Genomic DNA, 21,215 nt, shown 5'->3' on the forward strand with positions numbered 1-21,215 from the left:
AGTTTATTGAGATTTTGATTTAAACGCAATATCAAATATTTTCAATGCGTATAACAAAAATAAATTTGGGGAAATAAATAAAACCATTTGAACCAGTGTTCCCGCTAAGCTGCGCTGGCGCACAAAATATTACATCGCAGCGCACACGTTTCTCGTCACAGCGCACAATCGGAAGAGGCGTACGGCAGATGGCAGGGCGGCGAGAGGAGAATCGGGCGAGTTGGCTCATAACTTGCTGGCGCCCGATATTTTTGGCTCACGGTGAAAAAAGTTTGCTCACAACACCCGCCCGCTTAGAGGGAACACTGTTCACAACTGGTTTCAAGTATCGGGGCATGGGTTTTATGCAGGATTTAACCCTGACATGTTCATCACTAGGGATGGAAATGTCACACCTCATACAGTCAAGAACAGGAAAAAAGTTTTGAATTAAATTTCTTGAGTTGGGATTGGAAACTATGCCAGACTCCTCAGAGATTGAACAGTTTCTGCCTACCAGACTTTAATCCCCCAGAATCCACAAATGGGGAAAACTCACCATGTTCTCTCTCTCTTCCTTTGGACCATCGCTGGAAACACTTGCTGTGCTCTCTCCGCTGGACAATCAACAGGCCATGTGCTACAACTAAAAGAACTTTGCAACCAGCAAGCGCATCCTGCATCATTGTGAGTAACTTTTCAATCTAGCTAAATTAATCATTCTGGTCCACATTTTCCCTTGTTTAAAGACCCTAATCTGTGACTGCGCTTACTGCTTGCCTGACTGATCTTATAAATAAATTTGCTCTGTAAAATAAAATATATTCCTCTCAAATGCTCTAAGTTCTGTTCTTTAATATTATTCAGAGCTAAGCTTTAAGCAGGAAGGCTTTCCTCAAATTAATATCTCTTTTTAAAATATATTCCTCTCTTTAAGAGTAATATATTTTATTGGTAGATAAATTATTCTTATAAGCATAATAGCCAATCCTGGTCACAAGTATCTGGGAGAAACCCAGATGGTATCAGCATTCCATTCTACCGATCCCAGAGCAAGCAGTGGTTTCCCTCATGTCTATCTCAATAGCAGACTATGGACTGTTCCTCTAGGAACTTGTCCAAACCTTTTTTTAAACCCATTTACCTTATCCACTGTTACCACATCCTCTGGCAACAAGTTCCAGGGTTTAACTATCTTAATAGATTATGCGCTTTTGTATTAGGAAATTGTCCAAACTATTTTTAAGCCTTACTAAGCTGCTTTTACCACATCTCTGACATGAAATCCAGACAGAGTTTAATTACACATTGAGTGAAGAAATATTTTCTCCAATTTGTGACAAGAAACAAGCTGCTCATCTGGATGCAAGGTCCATAGCAACAGTGTAAGTGAAATATCTGCATGATCATAAGAACATAAGCAATGCCTCTGCTGGGTCAGACCTGAGGTCCATCGTGCCCAGCAGTCCGCTCACGCAGCGGCCCAACAGGTCCAGGATCTGTGCAGTAATCCTCTATCTATACCCCTCTATCCCCTTTTCCAGCAGGAAATTGTCCAATCCTTTCTTGAACCCCAGTACCATACTCTGCCCTATTACGCTCTCTGGAAGCGCATTCCAGGTGTCCACCACACGTTGGGTAAAGAACTTCCTAGCATTCATTTTGAATCTGTCCCCTTTCAACTTTTTCAAATGTCCTCTTGTTCTTTTATTATTCGAAAGTTTGAAGAATCTGTCCCTCTCTACTCTCTCTATGCCCTTCATGATCTTATAAGTCTCTATCATATCCCCTCTAAGTCTCCTCTTCTCCAGGGAAAAGAGACCCAGTTTCTCCAATCTCTCAGCATATGAAAGGTTTTCCATCCCCTTTATTAGACGTGTCGCTCTCCTCTGAACCTTCTCGAGCAACGCCATGTCCTTCTTAAGGTATGGCGACCAATATTGGATGCAGTACTTCAGATGCGGACACACCATCGCCCGATACAATGGCAGGATAACTTCTAGCATTCTGTTTGCCTTCTTAGCGGCCGCTGCGCACTGTGCCGTAGGCTTCATTGTCATGTCCACCATTACCCCCAAGTCTCTTTCTTGGGTACTCTCATTTAATAACATCCCTCCCATCGTATAGTTTTACCTCGGGTTTCTGTTTCCCACATGTAATACTTTACATTTCTCAACGTTGAACTTCATCTGCCATCTCGCCGCCCATTCCCCTAGTTTGTTCAAGTCCCTTTGCAATTCTTCGCACTCCTCTGTAGTCCACTAAATAGTTTGGTGTCGTCTGCACTCTACGAAACCATTTTTGCACCAAAATGCTGATTGACAGCTTTCCTAATAAGCACTGTTTTCCATTTACCAGTCTATGATAAATTGCAACAATTTAGCTTACTCTTCTAAACACATGTGCCTTCTAAATCGCTTCGTTCAATGTCACAGAATCTCCTGGTCGTACCATCACTAAAATCAATCAATACATTGAGATCCAATAATTTTGCCGTCACTGCACCTTCTCTTTGGAATTCGCTACCAAATCATTTATGCATTGAATCCGTATTAAATCAATTCAAAGCAAAATTAAAAACATTCTTGTTCCAAGATGCTTTCGGACAATAACTGTCCTTCTAAGAACTAATATAAGCTTTATAGCTTTTTACGCTTTCCTATTGTTTTCCCCCCTTTTTTTACTGTGCTCTTTTCCTCAAAAATTGTAGTTCTTGCCCTCTTAATTGTGTGAAGTTAGTATACATGTTTTATTATGTGTTTTATTAACCTATCCCAGTTTTGTCTAGTACTTTTAATTATCTGTTTTTATGTAATTTTTTACAATGTACACTGCCTAGAAATTTGAATAAGCGGTATAAAAAATATTTTAATAAACTTGAAACTTCTAAACACATATGTCACCAACTATTCTTTTTTTTTTTAAAGCATTATTAAAAAAAAAAAAATCTTTATTCAAAAACATAGGGGTCCTTTTACTAAGGGCGTGCTAGCCGATTTAGCTCGTGCTAAATATTAGCGTGTTCAAAAATGCTAACACGTCTGTTATAGTTTATGGACGCGTTAGCGTTTAGTGTGCGTTAATATTTAGTGCACGCTAAAATGGCTAGCATTCCTTAGTAAAAGGACCCCTTAATTATCTTGTTAGAGGAATACATGTGTGGTCAATAGACGGTCATTATATGCTGGAGACCTGCTAGGTAAGGCTTATTAACCACCGTGTCAAGCATCTTTTAATGCTCTAAGGTGCGCTAGCCGTTTTACCACGCGCTAAATGCTAATGCGTCCATTATAGTCTATTATAGCATTTAGCATGCCTTAGTAAAAGGACCCCTAAGACTGCATAAATTGAAATGCAAATCATTAATTAAAAAATCTTGAACTGTGGAGGGGCGTTTTCTTTTTTTTTTTTTAATTTCTTTATTCATTTTTAAACTTACATCAAGTGTACAGTAAATATCAACCAAATATAATATAACATCACTTGAAAAATTTTCAATATCATACACCAAGAAGATTTAACCCCCACCCCCCTCCCAAATTGATATACAACTAATATATACCACATGAAAATAATATCTTACGACAATCATCTATATATTCATGTGGAGGGGTGTTTTCAATATGACATCTAAACCTGAAAGTGTTCAAAAGTCCAGTAGAGAAAATGACCATTTTCAAATTTTTTTCAAAATTGACCATATCTTGGATGTGTTTGCCCTCAGTGCCAATATCTTTTTGAACTATTAAAAAAAAATCCTAAAAAGACCAAATGAAAAACACAAAAAATAACCCCACTGGGACATAGGAGGGCCCAGTATTCTTATCAGACCAGCCACAAAGACATTACAGCAGAGCAGTGGGGCACCTTAGGGGCATTGCAGTGAATTTCACATAAAAGGTCGCATGTATACATCTCACAATAATCTCCTTACATCATATGGTGAGCCCTCCAAAACTCTCCCACAACTTATTGGGGTTTTTTTGGCAACTATTTAAAGAAGATTTAAACAAATTTAAAATTTTTTATTTTTAGATTATTTAGATTTAATTAATTTTACTTTTTTGTTTTTTTCTTTTGTCTTTTCTTTGCTTTCCTGTTTTTTATGGTGTTCTTTTTGGTTTTTGTTTTTATATATTTTGTACACCGTACTGTTGATAAACCGAAGTGCGGTTAAAACGTTTAATAAACATAAACATACTTTCCTTAGCAACAGCAGCAGATGAATCCAGAGACTAGTGGGATAGCACACATCTACCAGAAGGTAGGAGATAGTGAACTGATTAACAGGTGGTCCTATTGGTTGGCACGCTTCCTGTATCTTCAGTATTCTTTATCTCCCAGCAGGTGATGGTCGTTTTTCAACTAGCTCCTGAATTCTGGCTGGAATATTATTTCTTCTTCTGTTGATAATTTTCTCTTCAGGTTGATAGGGGTGTTTGGCTGAGCGGTGCCAACTTTGGGAGTTACACCTGGGCCCCCCCAGGTCCCTACTCCACCCTCCTCTCCAGTGGATTGAGGATTATTCCTAGTCCTCTATTTTTCTTTTCCCCCCCCAAATAAAAAATTGAGACCAGAGTGCTGTAGCTGGACTGTACTTTCCTGTCAGTTCTAGTCTACAACTACCAGCATTAACAACAGTGAGCTCAAGTGAGAGAAATTTTCATTTCTATGCTAACTTTATACTTGGTTGTTTGGTCTGTTGGTTTTTGTCACTGGGATTTTAACTCATACGTAGTTTTGTTCTGTTTGCTGCCGGTTTCGGGTTGCTTAGCAGTTTGTTCTGAGAGGAATGACGGCAGAGGCAGTTAAAAGGTGTTCCTGCTGTGGTAAGCGGCGAACACCATCAGGCCTCTGTTCGGCGGGGAAGAAGTTCAGATCGCGTCTGAGGTGTCGGTTGTTTCCCACGTGGTTGAAGTTCGGCCCTACTTCTTGCACTCACAGCTGCTTCCATTCCACTTCACGTCGCAGATTGAGCCTGGCAATCAGCTGGTTTTCTTCTTCGTTTGCAGGGACAGTTTCTGGGCAGGAGAAGATTCATTCGATGCAGGCACAAACTAATAAGGTGGTATTTTCCCCAGAGTTTATTATGTTGATGCATAAAGCATTTTTAATGCAGAGCTTTCAGCCTGCACAGCAACGGGAGTGTAATTTGAACCAGTTTTCCTTGCTCCAGGCCAGTAGACCTTCTCTGGGGTCTCAGGCAGCAAAAAGGCACAGAGTGGCGCTCATGGACGGAGGCGACCCTCCACCAGACTCCATCATATCTCTTCCTCTTCCAGAATCTCTGGAAGACGGTGAAGTGGCAGATTTGGAGTTAGAGGATGTGCTGGCTATGGAGGTGGATCCTACAGCGCTCCGTCTTTTTCATAAGGAAGAATTGCCATCCTTTATTTCCAAGGTGCTGCAAGGCCTTAAAATCTCTCAGCTTGATCCGCAAGCAACAGGATCAGCTAATCCTCTTATGGCGGGCACGAAAAAACCTCCTAAAACGTTTCCGGGCCACAAAGCAATACAAGAACTTATTTCAGCTCAGTGGGACACAGCAGAGGCAGGTCTCCGTGTAGCAAAGGCCATGCGCCAATTGTATCCAGTAGTTCAGGACGAGCTAGACAAATTTAAGAACCCCAGGGTGGACGCTTTGGTGGCTGTGGTTACCATAAAGACTACATTGACGGTTGAGGAAGGTATAGCGCTCAAACATTCAGGATAGGAAGATTGAATCTTCACTTAAGCTGTCCTTTGAAGTAGCGGCAATTACCTTGCAAGCTGTTGTGTGCAGTTCCTATGCTGCACGGGCATGGCTGCAATGTATGGCAGATAAAATGATGGAGACAGGGGTTTTTGTTCCATCCGACTTTCCAGATATGGAAATGGGTCTAGCATATTTGGCGGATGCCCTCTATGATATTATTCATGCTTCGGCAAAACAAATGTCTCTTTCGGTTGTCTCTCGAAGATCATTGTGGCTCCGTCACTGGGTAGCAGATGCGGCTTCCAAGCTTAGACTTGTGAGGCTTCCTTTTAAAGATCGTTTGTTATTTGGAGACGATTTAGAAAAATTGGTAAAAGATTTTAGTGATACCAAAACGCAGAGATTACCGGAAGGTAAGCCTAAAGCACCTTTGAAGGCTTTGTCTGCCGGAAATCGCTTCAGGGATGTTAAAAGATATAGGCCTGGAAAGCCGTCCTTTACACCATCTTACGGTTCTTCCTATAATTCTAGGCCTAGATTTACACAAAAGAATTCCTTTCATCCTACAAAACCTCAAACTGCTCAACCAGCCCATACCCCAGCCTTACGTAATTCCCAATGACAGGATGTTGGCTCCCTCCGTCGTGACCATAGGGGGTCGGCTGTCTTCATTTCTGGCAGAGTGGGCCAAGATAACATCCGATCAGTGGGTATTGGACATTATTCTAGAAGGTTACAAATTCGAATTTTCCTCTCCCGTCGCAGATTCTTTCTTGGTATCCCCTTGCACAGGGGCAGCCAAGAGAGAATCAGTACAGTTCACCCTTCAAGTTCTTTTGGACCTTGGGGCCGTAATTCTGAAAAAAATGGGACAGGGAAGATATTCCATTTACTTCATAGTGCCCAAAAAGAGGGGTTCGATCAGACCAGTTTTGGATCTCAAGAGGGTCAATCAATTTCTAAAGTTCAGGCATTTCCGGATGGAAACAGTGAGGTCGGTCATAGTGGCTGTTCAACCGGGGAAATTCCTTACGACACTCGACCTCAAGGAAGTGTATCTACATATTCCCATATGGCCACCACATCAGTTTCCTCAGCCAGCACTATCAGTTTCGAGCCATGCCATTTGGCCTAGCCACAGCTCCATGGACGTTCTCAAAGGTCATGGTAATAGTGGTGGCTTTTCTTCGCCAGGAAGGGATTCAAGTACATCCTTACTTGGATGACTGGTTGATCTGGGCATCTTCCAGACAGGAAAGTTTGTCAATAACCCAAAGGATGATCTCCCTTCTTCAATCCTTAGGGTGGGTCTTCAACTTTCCAAAGAGCTCTCTTACACCGTCCCAGTCATTGGAACATCTGTGGGTGCTGTTCGACACGAAGGTGGGGAACATGTTTCTACCCAAAGACCAGGGAGAGAGAAGTTACAGTCTCAAGTTCGCCTACTTCTACAGTCCCCCAGACTGAGAGTGTGGGATTATGTGCAAGTTCTAGGATCAATGGTGACTGCGCTGGAAGTGGTGCCTTGGGTGCGCTTTCACATAAGACCACTGCAGCAATCACTTCTCTCCCAGTGGTCCCCAGTGTCTCAGGATTACAATCGTCGTCTACAATGGACTCTTCAAGCATCGCTCAGCATGAATTGGTAGCTCAGCGATCTCAATCTGTTCAAAGGCATGCCTCTGGCAACTCCGGAATGGATTATAGTTACCGCAGATGCCAGTCTGTTGGAATGGGGGGCTCACTGCCTTCAATCCTCAGCGCAGGGAGTCTGGTCTCCAGAGGAGACTCAGTGGTCCATCAATCTTCTAGAATTGAGAGCGACCAGGCTAGCACTTCAGGAGTTCCAGACCATGATCCAGGGCTGACTGACGAGGGTTTTTTTTGGACAGTATCACAGCAATGGCATATATCAACAGGCAGGTAGGTACCCGAAGTCCTCAGTTGGCAAATGAAGCAATGCTTCTCCTTCAATGGGCAGAACTTCATCTTCCTCTACTATCGGCGGCTCACAGGCAAATGTTCAGGCAGACTTCCTCAGCATAAATCTTCTAGATCCCGGAGAATGGGAACTTTCCAATCAGGTGTTTGACCTCATTGTGCAAAGGTGGGGTCTCTCGGAAATAGACTTCATGGGCTCATCTCAAAATGCAAAGCTTCCCCGATTCTTCAGCAGACGCAGGGAGCAGGCGTCAGAGGGGGTAGACACGTTGGCTCTTGCTTGGCCTCCAAGTTGTCTCCTTTATGTGTTTCCTCCTTGGCCGATGATAGGTGTGTTACATCGCAAAACTCACTTTCCAGGCACGGTGATCCTGGTAGCTCCAGATTGGCCGCATCGTCCATGGTATGCAGACCTGATTCGTCTGTCGACGGGCGATCGGTTGACATTTCCAGTGACTCCGGACTTGCTAACTCAGGGTCAGATCAACATGGAAAATCCTTCCCACTTTGGTTTTACGGCCTGGCTCTTGAAAGGTCGCAGCTCAGACGTAGGGGATATTCAGAGCAGGTTATTTCCACTCTTCTTCAAGCAAAAAAGAGATCTATCTCTGCCTTGTATGCTAGAGTCTGGAGGGTTTTTGATTCTTGGTGTGCTACTCAGGGTCTTTTGCCCTTCCAGGCTTCTCTCTCTAACATTCTTTTCTTCAAGATGGAGTAACCAAGGGATTGGCATATAATTCTCTTAAAGTTCAACTGGCCACTATTGCTTGTTATAGAGGCTGCGTGGCTCATTCTTCCCTTGCGTCACAACCTGATGTAGTTTGATTTCTCAAAGGGGTGCAACATATTCGTCCACCTATTAAAAAGCTCTGTCTGGAGTGGAGTCTTAAAGTAGTCCTTGGGGGGTTACAAAAGCCTCCATTTGAGCCTTTGTGAAAAGCAACTCTGAAGGATCTCCAGCTTATTAATTCCAATGTTATCTTGTGTGTAATCTTATTAACTGCTATGAACCGCCTAGAACTCTCTGGGTATGGCGGTATACAAAATAAAGTTATTATTATTATTATTATTATTTCGACATTCAGATCACCTCTTTGTGTTATTCGCGGACCGCAACAAAGGTATGGCAGCGTCCAAAGCTTCCATTGCTCGATGGGTCAAGGAAACCATTGCTTCCACTTACTTGAAGTCAGGTAAGCAGTTGCCGGACAAGCTTCATGCTCATTCCACTAGAACGATGGCTACTTCTTGGGCAGAGTTCAGAGGTTTTTCTTTGTTGTGCGGCTACTTAGTCTTCTAGGAATACTTTTTCTAAGCATTACCAATTGGATGTAGTGGTGCGTGCAGAGACTGCTTTTGGTGCGTTCGCTTCCCACCCAGATTGAGGATTGCTTTGCTACATCCCATTAGTTTCTGGATTCATCTGCTGCTGTTGCTAAGGAAGGAAAAATTGTGTTCTTACCTGTTAATTTTCTTTCCTTTAGATGCAGCAGATGAATTCAGAGCCCCACCCTTTCTGGCTATTGGATCTCCATTTATGTTTTGCGAGTTTCAGAAGTTTTGTTATAGTTGGTAGTTGTATTCTCTATTATTACCTTTGCAGTTTATTATGGGAAAGAAGTTTTTTACATGTTAACCATATTTCTAGTTCCGGATGCTTGGGCAAGGAGCATACTGAAGATACAGGGAGCGTGCCAACCAATAGTTTTCTATCTCCATCTGCTGGTAGATGTGTGCTATCCCACTAGTCTCTGGATTCATCTGCTATGTCTAAAGGAAAGAAAATTAACAGGTAAGAACATAATTTTTCCATACCCAACTGTACACCACAACATTAGTCCTTATGCCTGCAGATGCCACCTTTATGTTGGTACAGTAGGTTTTTTGTGGTTTTGGCGGGTACACACTTTCTACCACAAGTGTACTAGTTAGAGTGGGATATGGGCCCAGGACCCCTTCTCTGCAGTCCACTGCACTGACCATCAGGCTCCAAAGATGTGCTTGCTGCTCTAATAGGACTGGCCATAACATCTGAAGCTGTCATACAGGCTAGTACAGTGGTCTCAAACTCAAACCCTTTGCAGGTCCACATTTTGGATTTGTAGGTACTTGGAGGGCCTCAGAAAAAAATAGTTAATGACTTATTAAAGAAATTACAGTTTTGCATGAGGTAAAACTCTTTATAGTTTATAAATCTTTCCTTTTGGCTAAGTCAATAATAATATTGTAATTTATAGCTAAAGAGACATATGATCAAGAAATTGTTTAATTTTACTTTTGTGATTATGATAAACATACCGAGGGCCTCAAAATACTACCTGGCGGGCCGCATGTGGCCCGGGCCACGAGTTTGAGACCACTGGAGTAGTATATACTATTTCATTCACATCTTTGGGGGAGGGAGTCAGTAACTATGGGGGACTTCAATATGCCTCCAGTGGTCATCTGATTAGTTTGGCCACCTTTTTTGGCATTTATTCGTTATTGAAACAGGTCTAAGCGTGAACGTCCATGTTTTCCCTGGACGTTTTCTGCAATGTTCCATTATTGCAGAAAAACATTCAAATCCAACATGACGCTAACCAGTCCCCTTGAGATTTAGGTGCACCTCAGACAAACCACAAAGAAAACCATCTAAAAATGTGTTTTGAAAATGGCAGTTTGGATGTTTTAGCAAATACAACATCCAAATTCCACATTATGTCAGTTTTAACATGGGAAGTCTGCACACTTCCATGTGCCCAGACAATGCCAATACTATCAAGAAACCTTATGCACATTTCTGGGAGTGAAAAAGGCCACAACTTTATTAATACATTATCATAGACACCTGTGAAGTACCCGATCTTTTAGAGTCCTAAGAGTATTTCTCCCTGCCTTGTCTGCCAGCTAGGGAGCTTGACTATTGCCTCTGCAGTGACTCGCCTTGTCACCCTTTCTAGCTAGGTCACAACCCAGGATCGTTCCATGCCTGCCATCTGTTTGCCAGTCCACCCGCCTTGCCCCCAGCTAGGTGGACAATACCTTTTCCCAAGGCATGACAAGTCCTCATCCTGAGAAGTTTCAAGTTTCAAGTTTCAAGTTTATTTAGGTCTTGATAAATCGCCTATTACAGAAATTCTAGGCGATGTACATAATATAATAAAACAGGTTTAAACTTATTAATCCAATAATAACTAACATGACAAGAAGGAAAGGGGGTGAAGTTACAATTAGGGAATGTGAAAGAGGAAAAAACAAAAGGTAGGGTAAAAATCGCAAAGCACTTTTGTGAATATTAATTAAAACAAAATAAATAATTTAAAATTCTTAAAGGTCATAGGCATCCTTAAACAAATAAGATTTTAAAAGTTTTTTAAAGGTTAAAATATCTTGTTCTATTCTTATATATTGGGGAAGAGAGTTCCACCATTTTGGACCTGCAACAGTGAAGATGTCCGCTCTTCGAGTTCCGATAACTTTTAATGAAGGGACTGATAATAAATTTAACTCAGATGAACGTAAAGATCTCTGGGGATTATATGGGATCAATGATTTAGATATGAATAATGGTTCACTGGATTTGAGGGTCTTAAAAATTAAGAACATCAATTTATACAGGATTCTGTGGCTAACAGGCAACCAATGTGCGTCTATCAATAAAGGTGATACATGATCAAATTTTTTACTGTTATAGATAAGTTTTATTGCGGTGTTTTGGACAATTTGGAGTCTCCTTTTTTCTTTTTGGGTAATGTTTAAGAATAGAGCATTACAGTAATCTATTTTTGCGATGATAAATGAATGTATCAGGATTTTTAAAGAAGAAGGATAAAGGAATTTGGCAATGGCTCTAATCTGACGTAATTTAAAGAAACAGTTTTTGACGATAGAAGAAACATGTTCGTGGTAAGAGAGGTTTTCGTCGAATATTACCCCCAGAATTTTAATTGAAGATTCCATACTGATAGGTATGTTATGGAGAAGGAATGGGTTTATGAGAGAGATGTCTTTTTTCCAATTAAATAAAATGGATTTAGTCTTATTGATGTTTAGTGCTAATTTATTCGAATTTAACCAATTATATACTTTTTCTAATTTATGATTTATAGTGGTGATGTCTGTACTGCTTTCGGGATTCAAAGGGTGAAGTAATTGAATGTCGTCGGCATAGGAGAATGGAATGAAACCTATGGCCTGACAGGGTGCTTTCATGCTCGGATGCTTCTGCAATTGTGACAGCGAGATACATTTAAAAGTTCCAGACAGTATTGTACTGTAAGGGCCTGATTCTGTATAGGATGCCTGTTCTCAGCAGCCGCCTAAGCGGCTTTTGAGAATGGCACGTGGGCGTCCTATACAGAATTGCCACCCCAATTCTCTAACCGGCACCGTTTAGAGAATTGCACTGCTGCTGAGCTGATTGCGACAAGGTAATCTCCCTGCTGCGATCAGATGAGCAGCAGGGAACCCCACCGCAAGAGGAACCCCCACCGCAAGAGAAAAGAACGTCTTTGGACGACGACTAGCTCACCTGCTCCGAAGGGCTTTAAACTAGGTGAGTTGGGGGAGGATGCCCTCTCTCATACTGGTGTGGTAAGTAACCATCCTGGCAGGGTAAGTTGCCACTCCATTTTTTAGTCTGAGGTAAGTACACACACTGCAGACAGTGCTGCAGGAGATACACTAACTCAAACGGGAAAATCTCCACGGAGACCGGGAGAACTTAAGATAAGGTATGGAGGGCTATGTACGTTAATGCCCACAGTTTAAATTCTGGAATTAGAGACGGAAGTGAGGAATGCCTAGATGTAGTGGCAATATCTGAAACCTGGTTCACGGATTCCCATGGATGGGATATGGCTATACCAGGATATAACTTGCTCCGTTGAGACAGAGAGGACAAAACAGGAGGAAGGGTAGCACTATACATCAAAAAGGACATCAAAGTTACCAGAATCGCAGGGGTCAAGTATACCAGGGAATCCCTCTGTGTTAACCTGGCCAGGGGAAATGACAAATGCCTGTATCTTGGCGTTGTATACAGACCTCCAAGGCAACAGGATGACATGGACATAGAATTAATCGAAGACATCGAGACCATCACACTGCGTGGAGACACAGTACTGTTGGGGGACTTCAATATGCCTGATGCCGATTGGAACAAACTTTCCGCTACGACCAGCGGCAGCAGGAGGCTACTAACCTCCATACAGGGAGCACGACTCAAACAGATGGTATTGGAGCCCACTAGGGATCAGGCGATATTGGACCTGATATTCACCAACGGAGATAGTGTCACAGAGATTTCAGTGGGCGAAGCGTTAGCCTCCAGTGATCACAACATGGTGTGGTTTCACCTCAGGAAAGGTTTCACTAGATCAAACACATCTACAAAGGTCCTTAGCTTTAAAGGTACTAAATTCAAGAGCATGGGAAATTTCGTCTACGAGACGCTGCAAAACCAGGACACAACAGATAGTGTGGAGGTACTGTAGTCTACTGTAAAATCTACACTACAGGAAGCAACCAACCTCTATATAAAAACAGTGAGTAAATGGTGGAGAAATAATAAACCTCAGTGGTTCTCCGCGGAGATCTCGGAACTCGTGAAACAGAAGAAAAGAGCATTTGTATCCTACAAACAATCAGAAAAACTAGAAGCTAAAGAAGACTATCGGGTGAAATCTAGAACTGTCAAAACAGCAGTCAGAGATGCCAAACTTCGGATGGAAGAGAATCTAGCAAAGAATATCAAAAAAGGAGATAAATCCTTTTTCAGGTATATTGGTGACAGGAAAAGGAACACAGATGGGATAGTGCACCTTAGGAAACCTGATGGTTAATATGTAGAATCGGACGCCGATAAAGCCGAACTACTCAATGAATACTTCTGCTCAGTCTTTACCTGTGAGGTGCCGGGATCCGGTCCACAGCTGCAGGCAAGGGAGAGCTCAAACGACTCGTTCCGTAATTTTGAATTTACCGCCGGCAGCATCTACCAAGAACTATCAAGGCTCAAAGTGAACAAAGCCATAGGACCGGATAAACTACATCCCAGAGTACTTAGGGAGTTGAGAGATGTCCTTGCGGAACTGTTAGCTACGCTCTTCAATCTTTCCCTGAGTACAGGAAGAGTCCCATTGGACTGGAAAACAGCTAATATCATTCCGCTGCACAAAAAGGGATGCAAGACAGAGGTTGAAAATTACAGACCGGTAAGTCTCACATCGATAATGTGTAAACTTATGGAAACGTTGATTAAACACAAATTAGATATGATCCTAAACGATGAGAGACTAAGGCAGGGGTGTCCAACCTGTGGCCCGAGGGCCACATGTGGCCCCGTGAAGTATTTTGTGCGGCCCCGTTCGAGGGCGATGCAGTGTTTTCCTCTGCTGCTCCCGGGTGTTTACCGTCTTGTCGGCTCCCTCCTGTGTCTTGCTGCAGCGTTTGCACGTTTATGCGGCCCAGAAACATTTTTTTTTGGCCAATGCGGCCCAGTGAAGCCAAAAGGTTGGACACCCCTGGACTAAGGGATCCCCACCAATATGGATTTTCAAAGGGAAGGTCCTGCCAATCCAATCTGATCTGTTTCTTTGACCGGGTAACGAAAAAGCTAGATATGGGAGAGTTCCTAGATATCGTGTACTTGGACTTTAGTAAGACTTTTGACAGTGTCCTACACCGTAGGTTATTGAACAAGATGAGTTCATTGGGATTAGGGGAAACATTGATAGCATGGGTTAAAGACTGGCTCAGCGGCAGACTTCAGAGGGTAGTGGTAAATGGTATTCCTTCTGAAACATCGGAAGTGATCAGTGGAGTGCCGCAGGGCTCGGTCATGGGTCCCATCCTATTTAATATCTTTGTACAGGAGCTGCCTCACGGACTTCAAGGCAAAATAGCATTATTTGCCGACGATGCTAAACTGTGCAACATAGTAGGCAAAAGCACAATGCCCGACAGTATGACGCAGGACCTACTCTTACTGGAACAATGGTCCGCAACTTGGCAACTGAGTTTTAATGCCAAAAAATGTAAAGTTATGCACCTTGGCAGCAGAAATCCATGCAGTACTTACACTCTGAATGGTGAGACCTTAACAAGAACTGCTGCAGAACGCGACCTAGGAGTAATCATTAGTGAAGATATGAAGACTGCCAATCAAGTAGAGAAAGCTTCTTCCAAGGCTAGGCAAATGCTGGGATGATTCCGAAGAAGTTTTGTCAGCCGGAAGCCCGAAGTTGTAATGCCGTTGTACAGGTCCATGGTGAGACCTCATCTGGAATATTGGGTTCAATTTTGGAGGCCACATTATCAAAAGGATTTGCTGAGAGTGGAGTCGGTTCAGCGAATGGCCACCAGGATGGTCTCAGGAGGACTCAAGGATCTCCCATATGAGGAATGTCTAGGTAAGTTGCAGCTATACTCTCTCGAGGAACGCAGAGAGAGGGGAGATATGATAGAGACATTCAAATATGTAACTGGCCTTATTGAGGTAGAAGACGATATCTTTTTTCTTACAGGACCTACGGCAACAAGAGGGCATCCGTTGAAACTCAGGGGTGGGAGATTTCATAGCAACACTGAAAGGGTGGTTGATCGTTGGATTGATCTTCCACTTCAGATAATTAAGGCAAGCAACGTGCTCGATTTTAAGAAAAAATGAGATAAGTATGTAGGTTCACTTCGTGGAAGTGCTTAGGGGGGAGGGTCCTTAGAGTGGGCAGACTTGTTGGGCCAGTGAACCTTTTCTGCCATCATATTCTATGCTTCTATGACAGGAGGGATGCCCACTCCCTCCCGCTGCCACCCCCCCCCCCCCCCCCCCCCCCGTTCCTACCTGGATGACCTTTAAAGCTGTTAGAGCAATGTAGATGTTATCTATTCAATTGTTTACAACAATCCCCCTTAACATATAAAAACCAGTAGGTGGCAGTGTGGGTTTATTAATACAGGGTCTGAAACCTGATCAATAAAGGAGAAGCCTTCATAATAAAAAAAAATAAAACCTGAGAGACAACAATGTTTATTGCTACCGCTACTAATGACTGGGGAGTCAATTCAGAACGGTTTACATGAGCTTCTGTAAAGGTGTTACAATACAGAGCTAGCGTTTTCTGAGATGGTTTTCAATACAGACACATTTAGATCAAAATCAATCATCCTATGTACAAGCACACATACCATAATCAATCATCTTACGTATATACACGTATAATACTAGTATCGTGTACTATATTCATACAAAATCTTACCTATTTGCACACATAATACCTGTATTGTGTTCTATATTCATTTATTTATTTGGTTTTATTACCCAGAACGGATTACAAGTTTACATAACTATTAAAGTGTATTTATACAAAGTGATGACAAACATGATATGGCTGGACATTGTCTGACAGAGATGGTAAAGCATAGTTAACAAAGCATGGTAAAACATAATGTGACAAAAAACTTAAGAACATAAGAATAGCCATACTAGGTTAGACCAATGGTCCATCAAGCCCAGTAGCCCATTCTAGTTGGCCAATCCAGGTCACTAGTACCTGGCAAAAATCCAAGGAGTAGCAATATTCCCTGCTACCGATCCAGGGCAAGCAGTGGCTTCCCCCCGTGTCTTTCTCAATAACACACTATGGACTTTTCCTCCAAGAAATTGTCCAAACCTTTCTTAAAACCAGCTACGCTATCCGCTCTTACCACAACCTCTGGCAACACGTTCCAGAGCTTAACTATTCTTTGAGTGAAAAAAATTTCCTCCTATTGGTTTTAAAAGTATTTCACTGTAACTTCATCGAGTGTCCCCTAGTCTTTGTAATTTTTGACGGAGTGAAAAATCGATCCACTTGTACCCGTTCTACTCCACTCAGGATTTTGTAGACTTCAATCATATCTCCCCTTAGCCGTCTCTTTTCCAAGCTGAAGAGCCATAACCTTTTTAGTCTTTCCTCATATGAGAGGAGTTCCATCCCCTTTAAAACCTTGGTTGCTTTTCTTTGAACCTTTTCTTGCGCCACTATATCTTTTTTGAGATAAGAAGACCAGAATTGAACACAATATTCCAGATGAGGTCGCACCATGGAGCGATACAGAGGCATTATTACATTCTTAGTCTTGTTAACCATTCTTTTTTAAATAATTCCTAGCATCCTGTTTGCCTTTTTGGCCACTGCCACACATTGGGCGGAAGGTTTCATCGTATTGTCTGAGGCATATTTTGGATATATGATAATTTGCATACCTCTTTTTGGAAAAATATTTTTCTGAGGGTGCCTAGTGGATTGTTTTATTATTATTATTAGTTTTTTAGCCCGTTACATTATCGTGTGCTAGAATAGATATGTAGACTTAGGCATTTTTTTCTTTTTTTCTTTCTTTCTCTCTGTCCCCATCTGTTTTCCCTTCTTCCTTATTTTTACCTCCCCCATGTCCAGCAGCACCCCTTCCCTGCTCCCCCTGTCTAGCAGTAGTCCTTCTCTGTTCCTTTTACCCCTTCCCTGCTCCCCCTGTCCAGCAGTAGACCTTCTCCATTCCTTTTACCTCCCCCCTGTCCAGTAGTACCCCTTCTCCTTTACCTGCTCACTGTCCAGCATCCGCTAGGCCGGGCAGCCTCGGGGCTTTTACTAGGCCGGCCTGCTTCGCATTATCAAAGTGGGCCAGCCTAGCAAATGCCCCGCGGCTGCTGCCGCTGCTGGTCTGGGGGTGAGAAGGAGAGTCCTCGTCAGAAGTCAGCCGGTGTCAGAGATTGGGGCAGGAACATTGCTGGGGAAACCGCCACGCGCGTCGCATACCGCCGAAGGCTCCTACTGCGCATGCGGCAACACGGAGCCGCAGATCAGGGATCACAGCCGCATGAAGTTTCAACTGCGTATGCGCTCTAAGGGTTTTATTGTAGCGGGTAAGCATTTTAAATTAAAAGGAAAAAAAAAAAAATATGTGCCACATTTCTCAATTGAATTAAAGCAGTTACTGTTATACAGCAATCACAAAGTTAAATAATGGATTTCTTAATTTAAAAACTATTCTCCCTCTTTTACTTAAACCACAATAGTGGTTATTAACACGGGGAGCTGCAATGAAGGCTCCGTGCTGTTCCCGATGCTCATAGAATTGCTATGAGCATTGGGAGGAGCCCCAATCTCTGACACCGGCTGACTTCTGACGATGACTCTCCTTCTCACCCCCAGACCAGTAGCGGCAGCAGCCGCGGGGCATTTGCTAGGCTGGCCCACTTTTATAATGCGAAGCAGGCCGGCCTTGCAAAAACCCCGAGGCTGCCCGGCCTAGAGGATGCTGGACAGTGAGCAGGTAAAGGAGAAGGGGTACTACTGGACAGGGGGGAGGTAAAAGGAATGGAGAAGGGCTACTGCTGGGCAGGGGGAGCAGGGAAGGGGTGCTGCTGGACATGGGGGGAGGTAAAAATAAGGGAGAAGGGAAAACAGATGGGGGGCAGAGAGAAAGAAAGAAAAAAAGAAAAAAATTCAGCACTGCTCCCTGCGCTAATAACTGCTATCGTGATTTAGTAAAAGGGGGGGGGGGTTATCTTAAGGCTGCTCTGAGGAAGTGAGAAGATTCCTTGGAGGCAGTTCAGAACCAGTTCAGATAATGGAACCTATACACTAAAACAAATCATTAGCTTGCATGCTAAAAACTGGACCTCTTGTACAAAGCCGCGGCGGTGATGCTGCTGCAGTAAATGCACCAAAGCCTTTGGAATTGAATGGGTTTTGGTACGTTTATCGTGGCCAACCAAGAACAAAACAAAACTGTGGAGGTGATCTTGACAAGCAGTTTACTGGGAGTATGTGGCACAGTGGTTAGAGCTACAGCCTCAGCACCCTTAGGTTATGGGTTCAAATCCTCCTTGTGACCCTGGGTCACAAGTCACTTAATCCCCCATTGTCTCAGGTGCATTAGGTAGAGTGTGAGCCCACCAGGACAGACAGGGAAAAATGCTTAAGTACCTGGATGTAAACCATGTGGAGGGGCATAATCAAAAGAAACGTCTAAGTCCATTTGGGGCCTAAGTCGTCCAAAGTCGGACACTGGAAAAGGTCCATTTTTGAAAAATACGTCCAACATATTTTTTTTCCCGAAAATTGTCCAACTGTGTGTCCTGCCATCTGATCGGCCAGACCGCTAAGTCGTCCATCTTTATACCCTATTTTTGTCCAAAAATTCATCCAAGTCACAAACGCTTAGAAAAAGACCTTTTGGGCACGGGAGGGGCCAGAAAAGTGATGGACTCGACACCCAGACATGGCACCAGAGTAGTGGGGTACCTTACAGGCCACTGCTGTAAACTTCACAAAAAGGGTCCCACATAAACATCTCGCTACCATTATAGGTCATGGTGAGCCCCCCCAAACACCCTCAGAATCTACTAGACCCACCTATCTATCCCCCTCCCATAGCTCATATGGCTGCAGGAGCCATTTATATGGCAGTACAAAAGGGTTAGGGGTTTTTTTGGGGGGTGCACATCTTTCACTATGAATGCAGTGATTAGAGTGGCTTATGGGCCTGGGTCCTCCTCTCCCACCCCCAAGACCACTTAAGCCACCTCTGTGCAGCTCTACTAGGCCTTCCTATGCCAGGCTGCCAGGTGCTGATGTTCTGGAGTCAGATATGTAAAGCTGTTATTACAATTTTTAGTGGGGGGGTCTGTATTTTGTGTCTGTAGTGGTTATCTGGTCACTTTGGATACCTTCTTGTGGCTTAGACCTGGTTTTAGATGGCCTAAGTCACAACGTCCATGTTCCACCTAGGCAGTGTTGTAAAACTTTCGGTTATACATGCAGTACGACTAAGTCTAGGATGGGCCACGTCCCACCCAAATCCTGCCTTCGACACTCCTGACACGCCCCTTTTAGCTCTGGTCATTCAACAGCACTGTGAAGGCCTAGGTTGTTTTTAAATACGTCTAAAACCCGGTTCAATTATTAGCACTTGGACGACCCGTCTCACTGATCGTCTATGTGCTGATTTAGGCCGGTTTTTAGATGTATTTCCGTTTCAATTATGAGCCCCCTAGACTATAAGTGGTATATAACTACTAACATAAATAAATAAAAATAAATATTCATAGATAAAAGTGATGCATGTACTTGACAAATCCAATAATATACAGTATCAAATCTGTGGTATGGACCCGACACAGTCCGTGTTTCGATATGAAACAACCTTCTTCTGGGATCCTATGAAAATATGCATGTAAGCATATGAATGAACTGATAAATATGTGATATTTGAAATAGTGCTGTGGTGTTCTGGAAGCCCTCAACCTACGCTCTTGTACCCACATTTCTCCTAAAAGAGCCTTAATTCCCTCTTTGATCTTAAATCTCTCTCCAGCTAGTAAGCTTCCACTAAACCTTGCAAACAGCATAGAACCATCACATTAAACAATTTGAGAACAGTTAAAACAATCTTGAAAACCAACTTTGCCAGTACAGTGAGTCAAATAAAATGACATGCTCTCCCATTTGTTACCTCCCCAAATCAATGTTAACTGCCACGTTTTGTAAAACTCTTGCAACCTTAAAATGATATTTTGTGACACCCAAGTAGATTGAATTACAATAATCAAAATGAGGCATTGTGACAGCTTGGATCGCTCATGTTAGATCTCCCTTCTCATGGCATCTTTAAGTAACCCTGTGGATTTTATGCATTTGTTGACCCCATTTAATTAGTCCTTACAAGGGGCAGCTGAGAAGTTCTAAGCCCAGCAAGCAAGAGAATGATAATAATAATAATAATAACTTTATTCTTCTATACCGCCATAATCGTGCGACTTCTAGGCGGTTTACATTGAAGAGAGCTGGACAATCAGCGAGTTACAATATGCAGATAGTCAGTGGAATTACAGTATGCAGAATCTTAAAAAGTAGCGAATTACAATATACAGTTTGTTTAGGATTTCAGAGGGGCCCTTTTAGAAAGAAGTAGCGAATTACAAAATACAGTATTTTAAGGGTTTCAGAGGGGGCATATTAGGAAAAAAAAGAGATGGAATTAGTGCTTGGTGTAGTTAAGCAGTTTTTATGACTTTTCTAAAAGCGATGTAGGTCAGTCTAGCTCCATTAATGTAGTTGTCTAGCCAGTATTGTTGTTTGTTTGCTTGGTACATGTAGAGTCATGAAAATTACAAGTTGTTCCATAGTAACATAGTAGATGATGGCAGATAAAGACCCGAATGGTCCATCCAGTCTGCCCAACCTGATTCAATTTAAATTTTTTAATTTTTTCTTCTTAGCTATTTCTGGGCAAGAATCCAAAGCTTTACCCGGTACTGTGCTTGGATTCCAACTGCCGAAATCTCTGTTAAGACTTACTCCAGCCCATCTATACCCTCCCAGCCATTGAAGCCCTCCCCAGCCCATCCTCCACCAAACGGCCATATAAAGACACAAACCGTTCAAGTCTGCCCAGTACTGGCCTTAGTTCAATATTTAATCTTATTTTTTGATTCTAGACTCTTTGTGTTCATACCACGCTTCTTTGAACTCAGTCACAGTTTTACTCTCCACCACCTCTCTCGGGAGCGCATTCCAGGCATCCAACACCCTCTCTGTAAAGTAGAATTTCCTAACATTGTTCTTGAATCTAC

The sequence above is a fragment of the Geotrypetes seraphini genome, chromosome 6, assembly GCF_902459505.1.
Source record: "Geotrypetes seraphini chromosome 6, aGeoSer1.1, whole genome shotgun sequence".
Classification (NCBI taxonomy): Eukaryota; Metazoa; Chordata; class Amphibia; order Gymnophiona; family Dermophiidae; genus Geotrypetes; species Geotrypetes seraphini.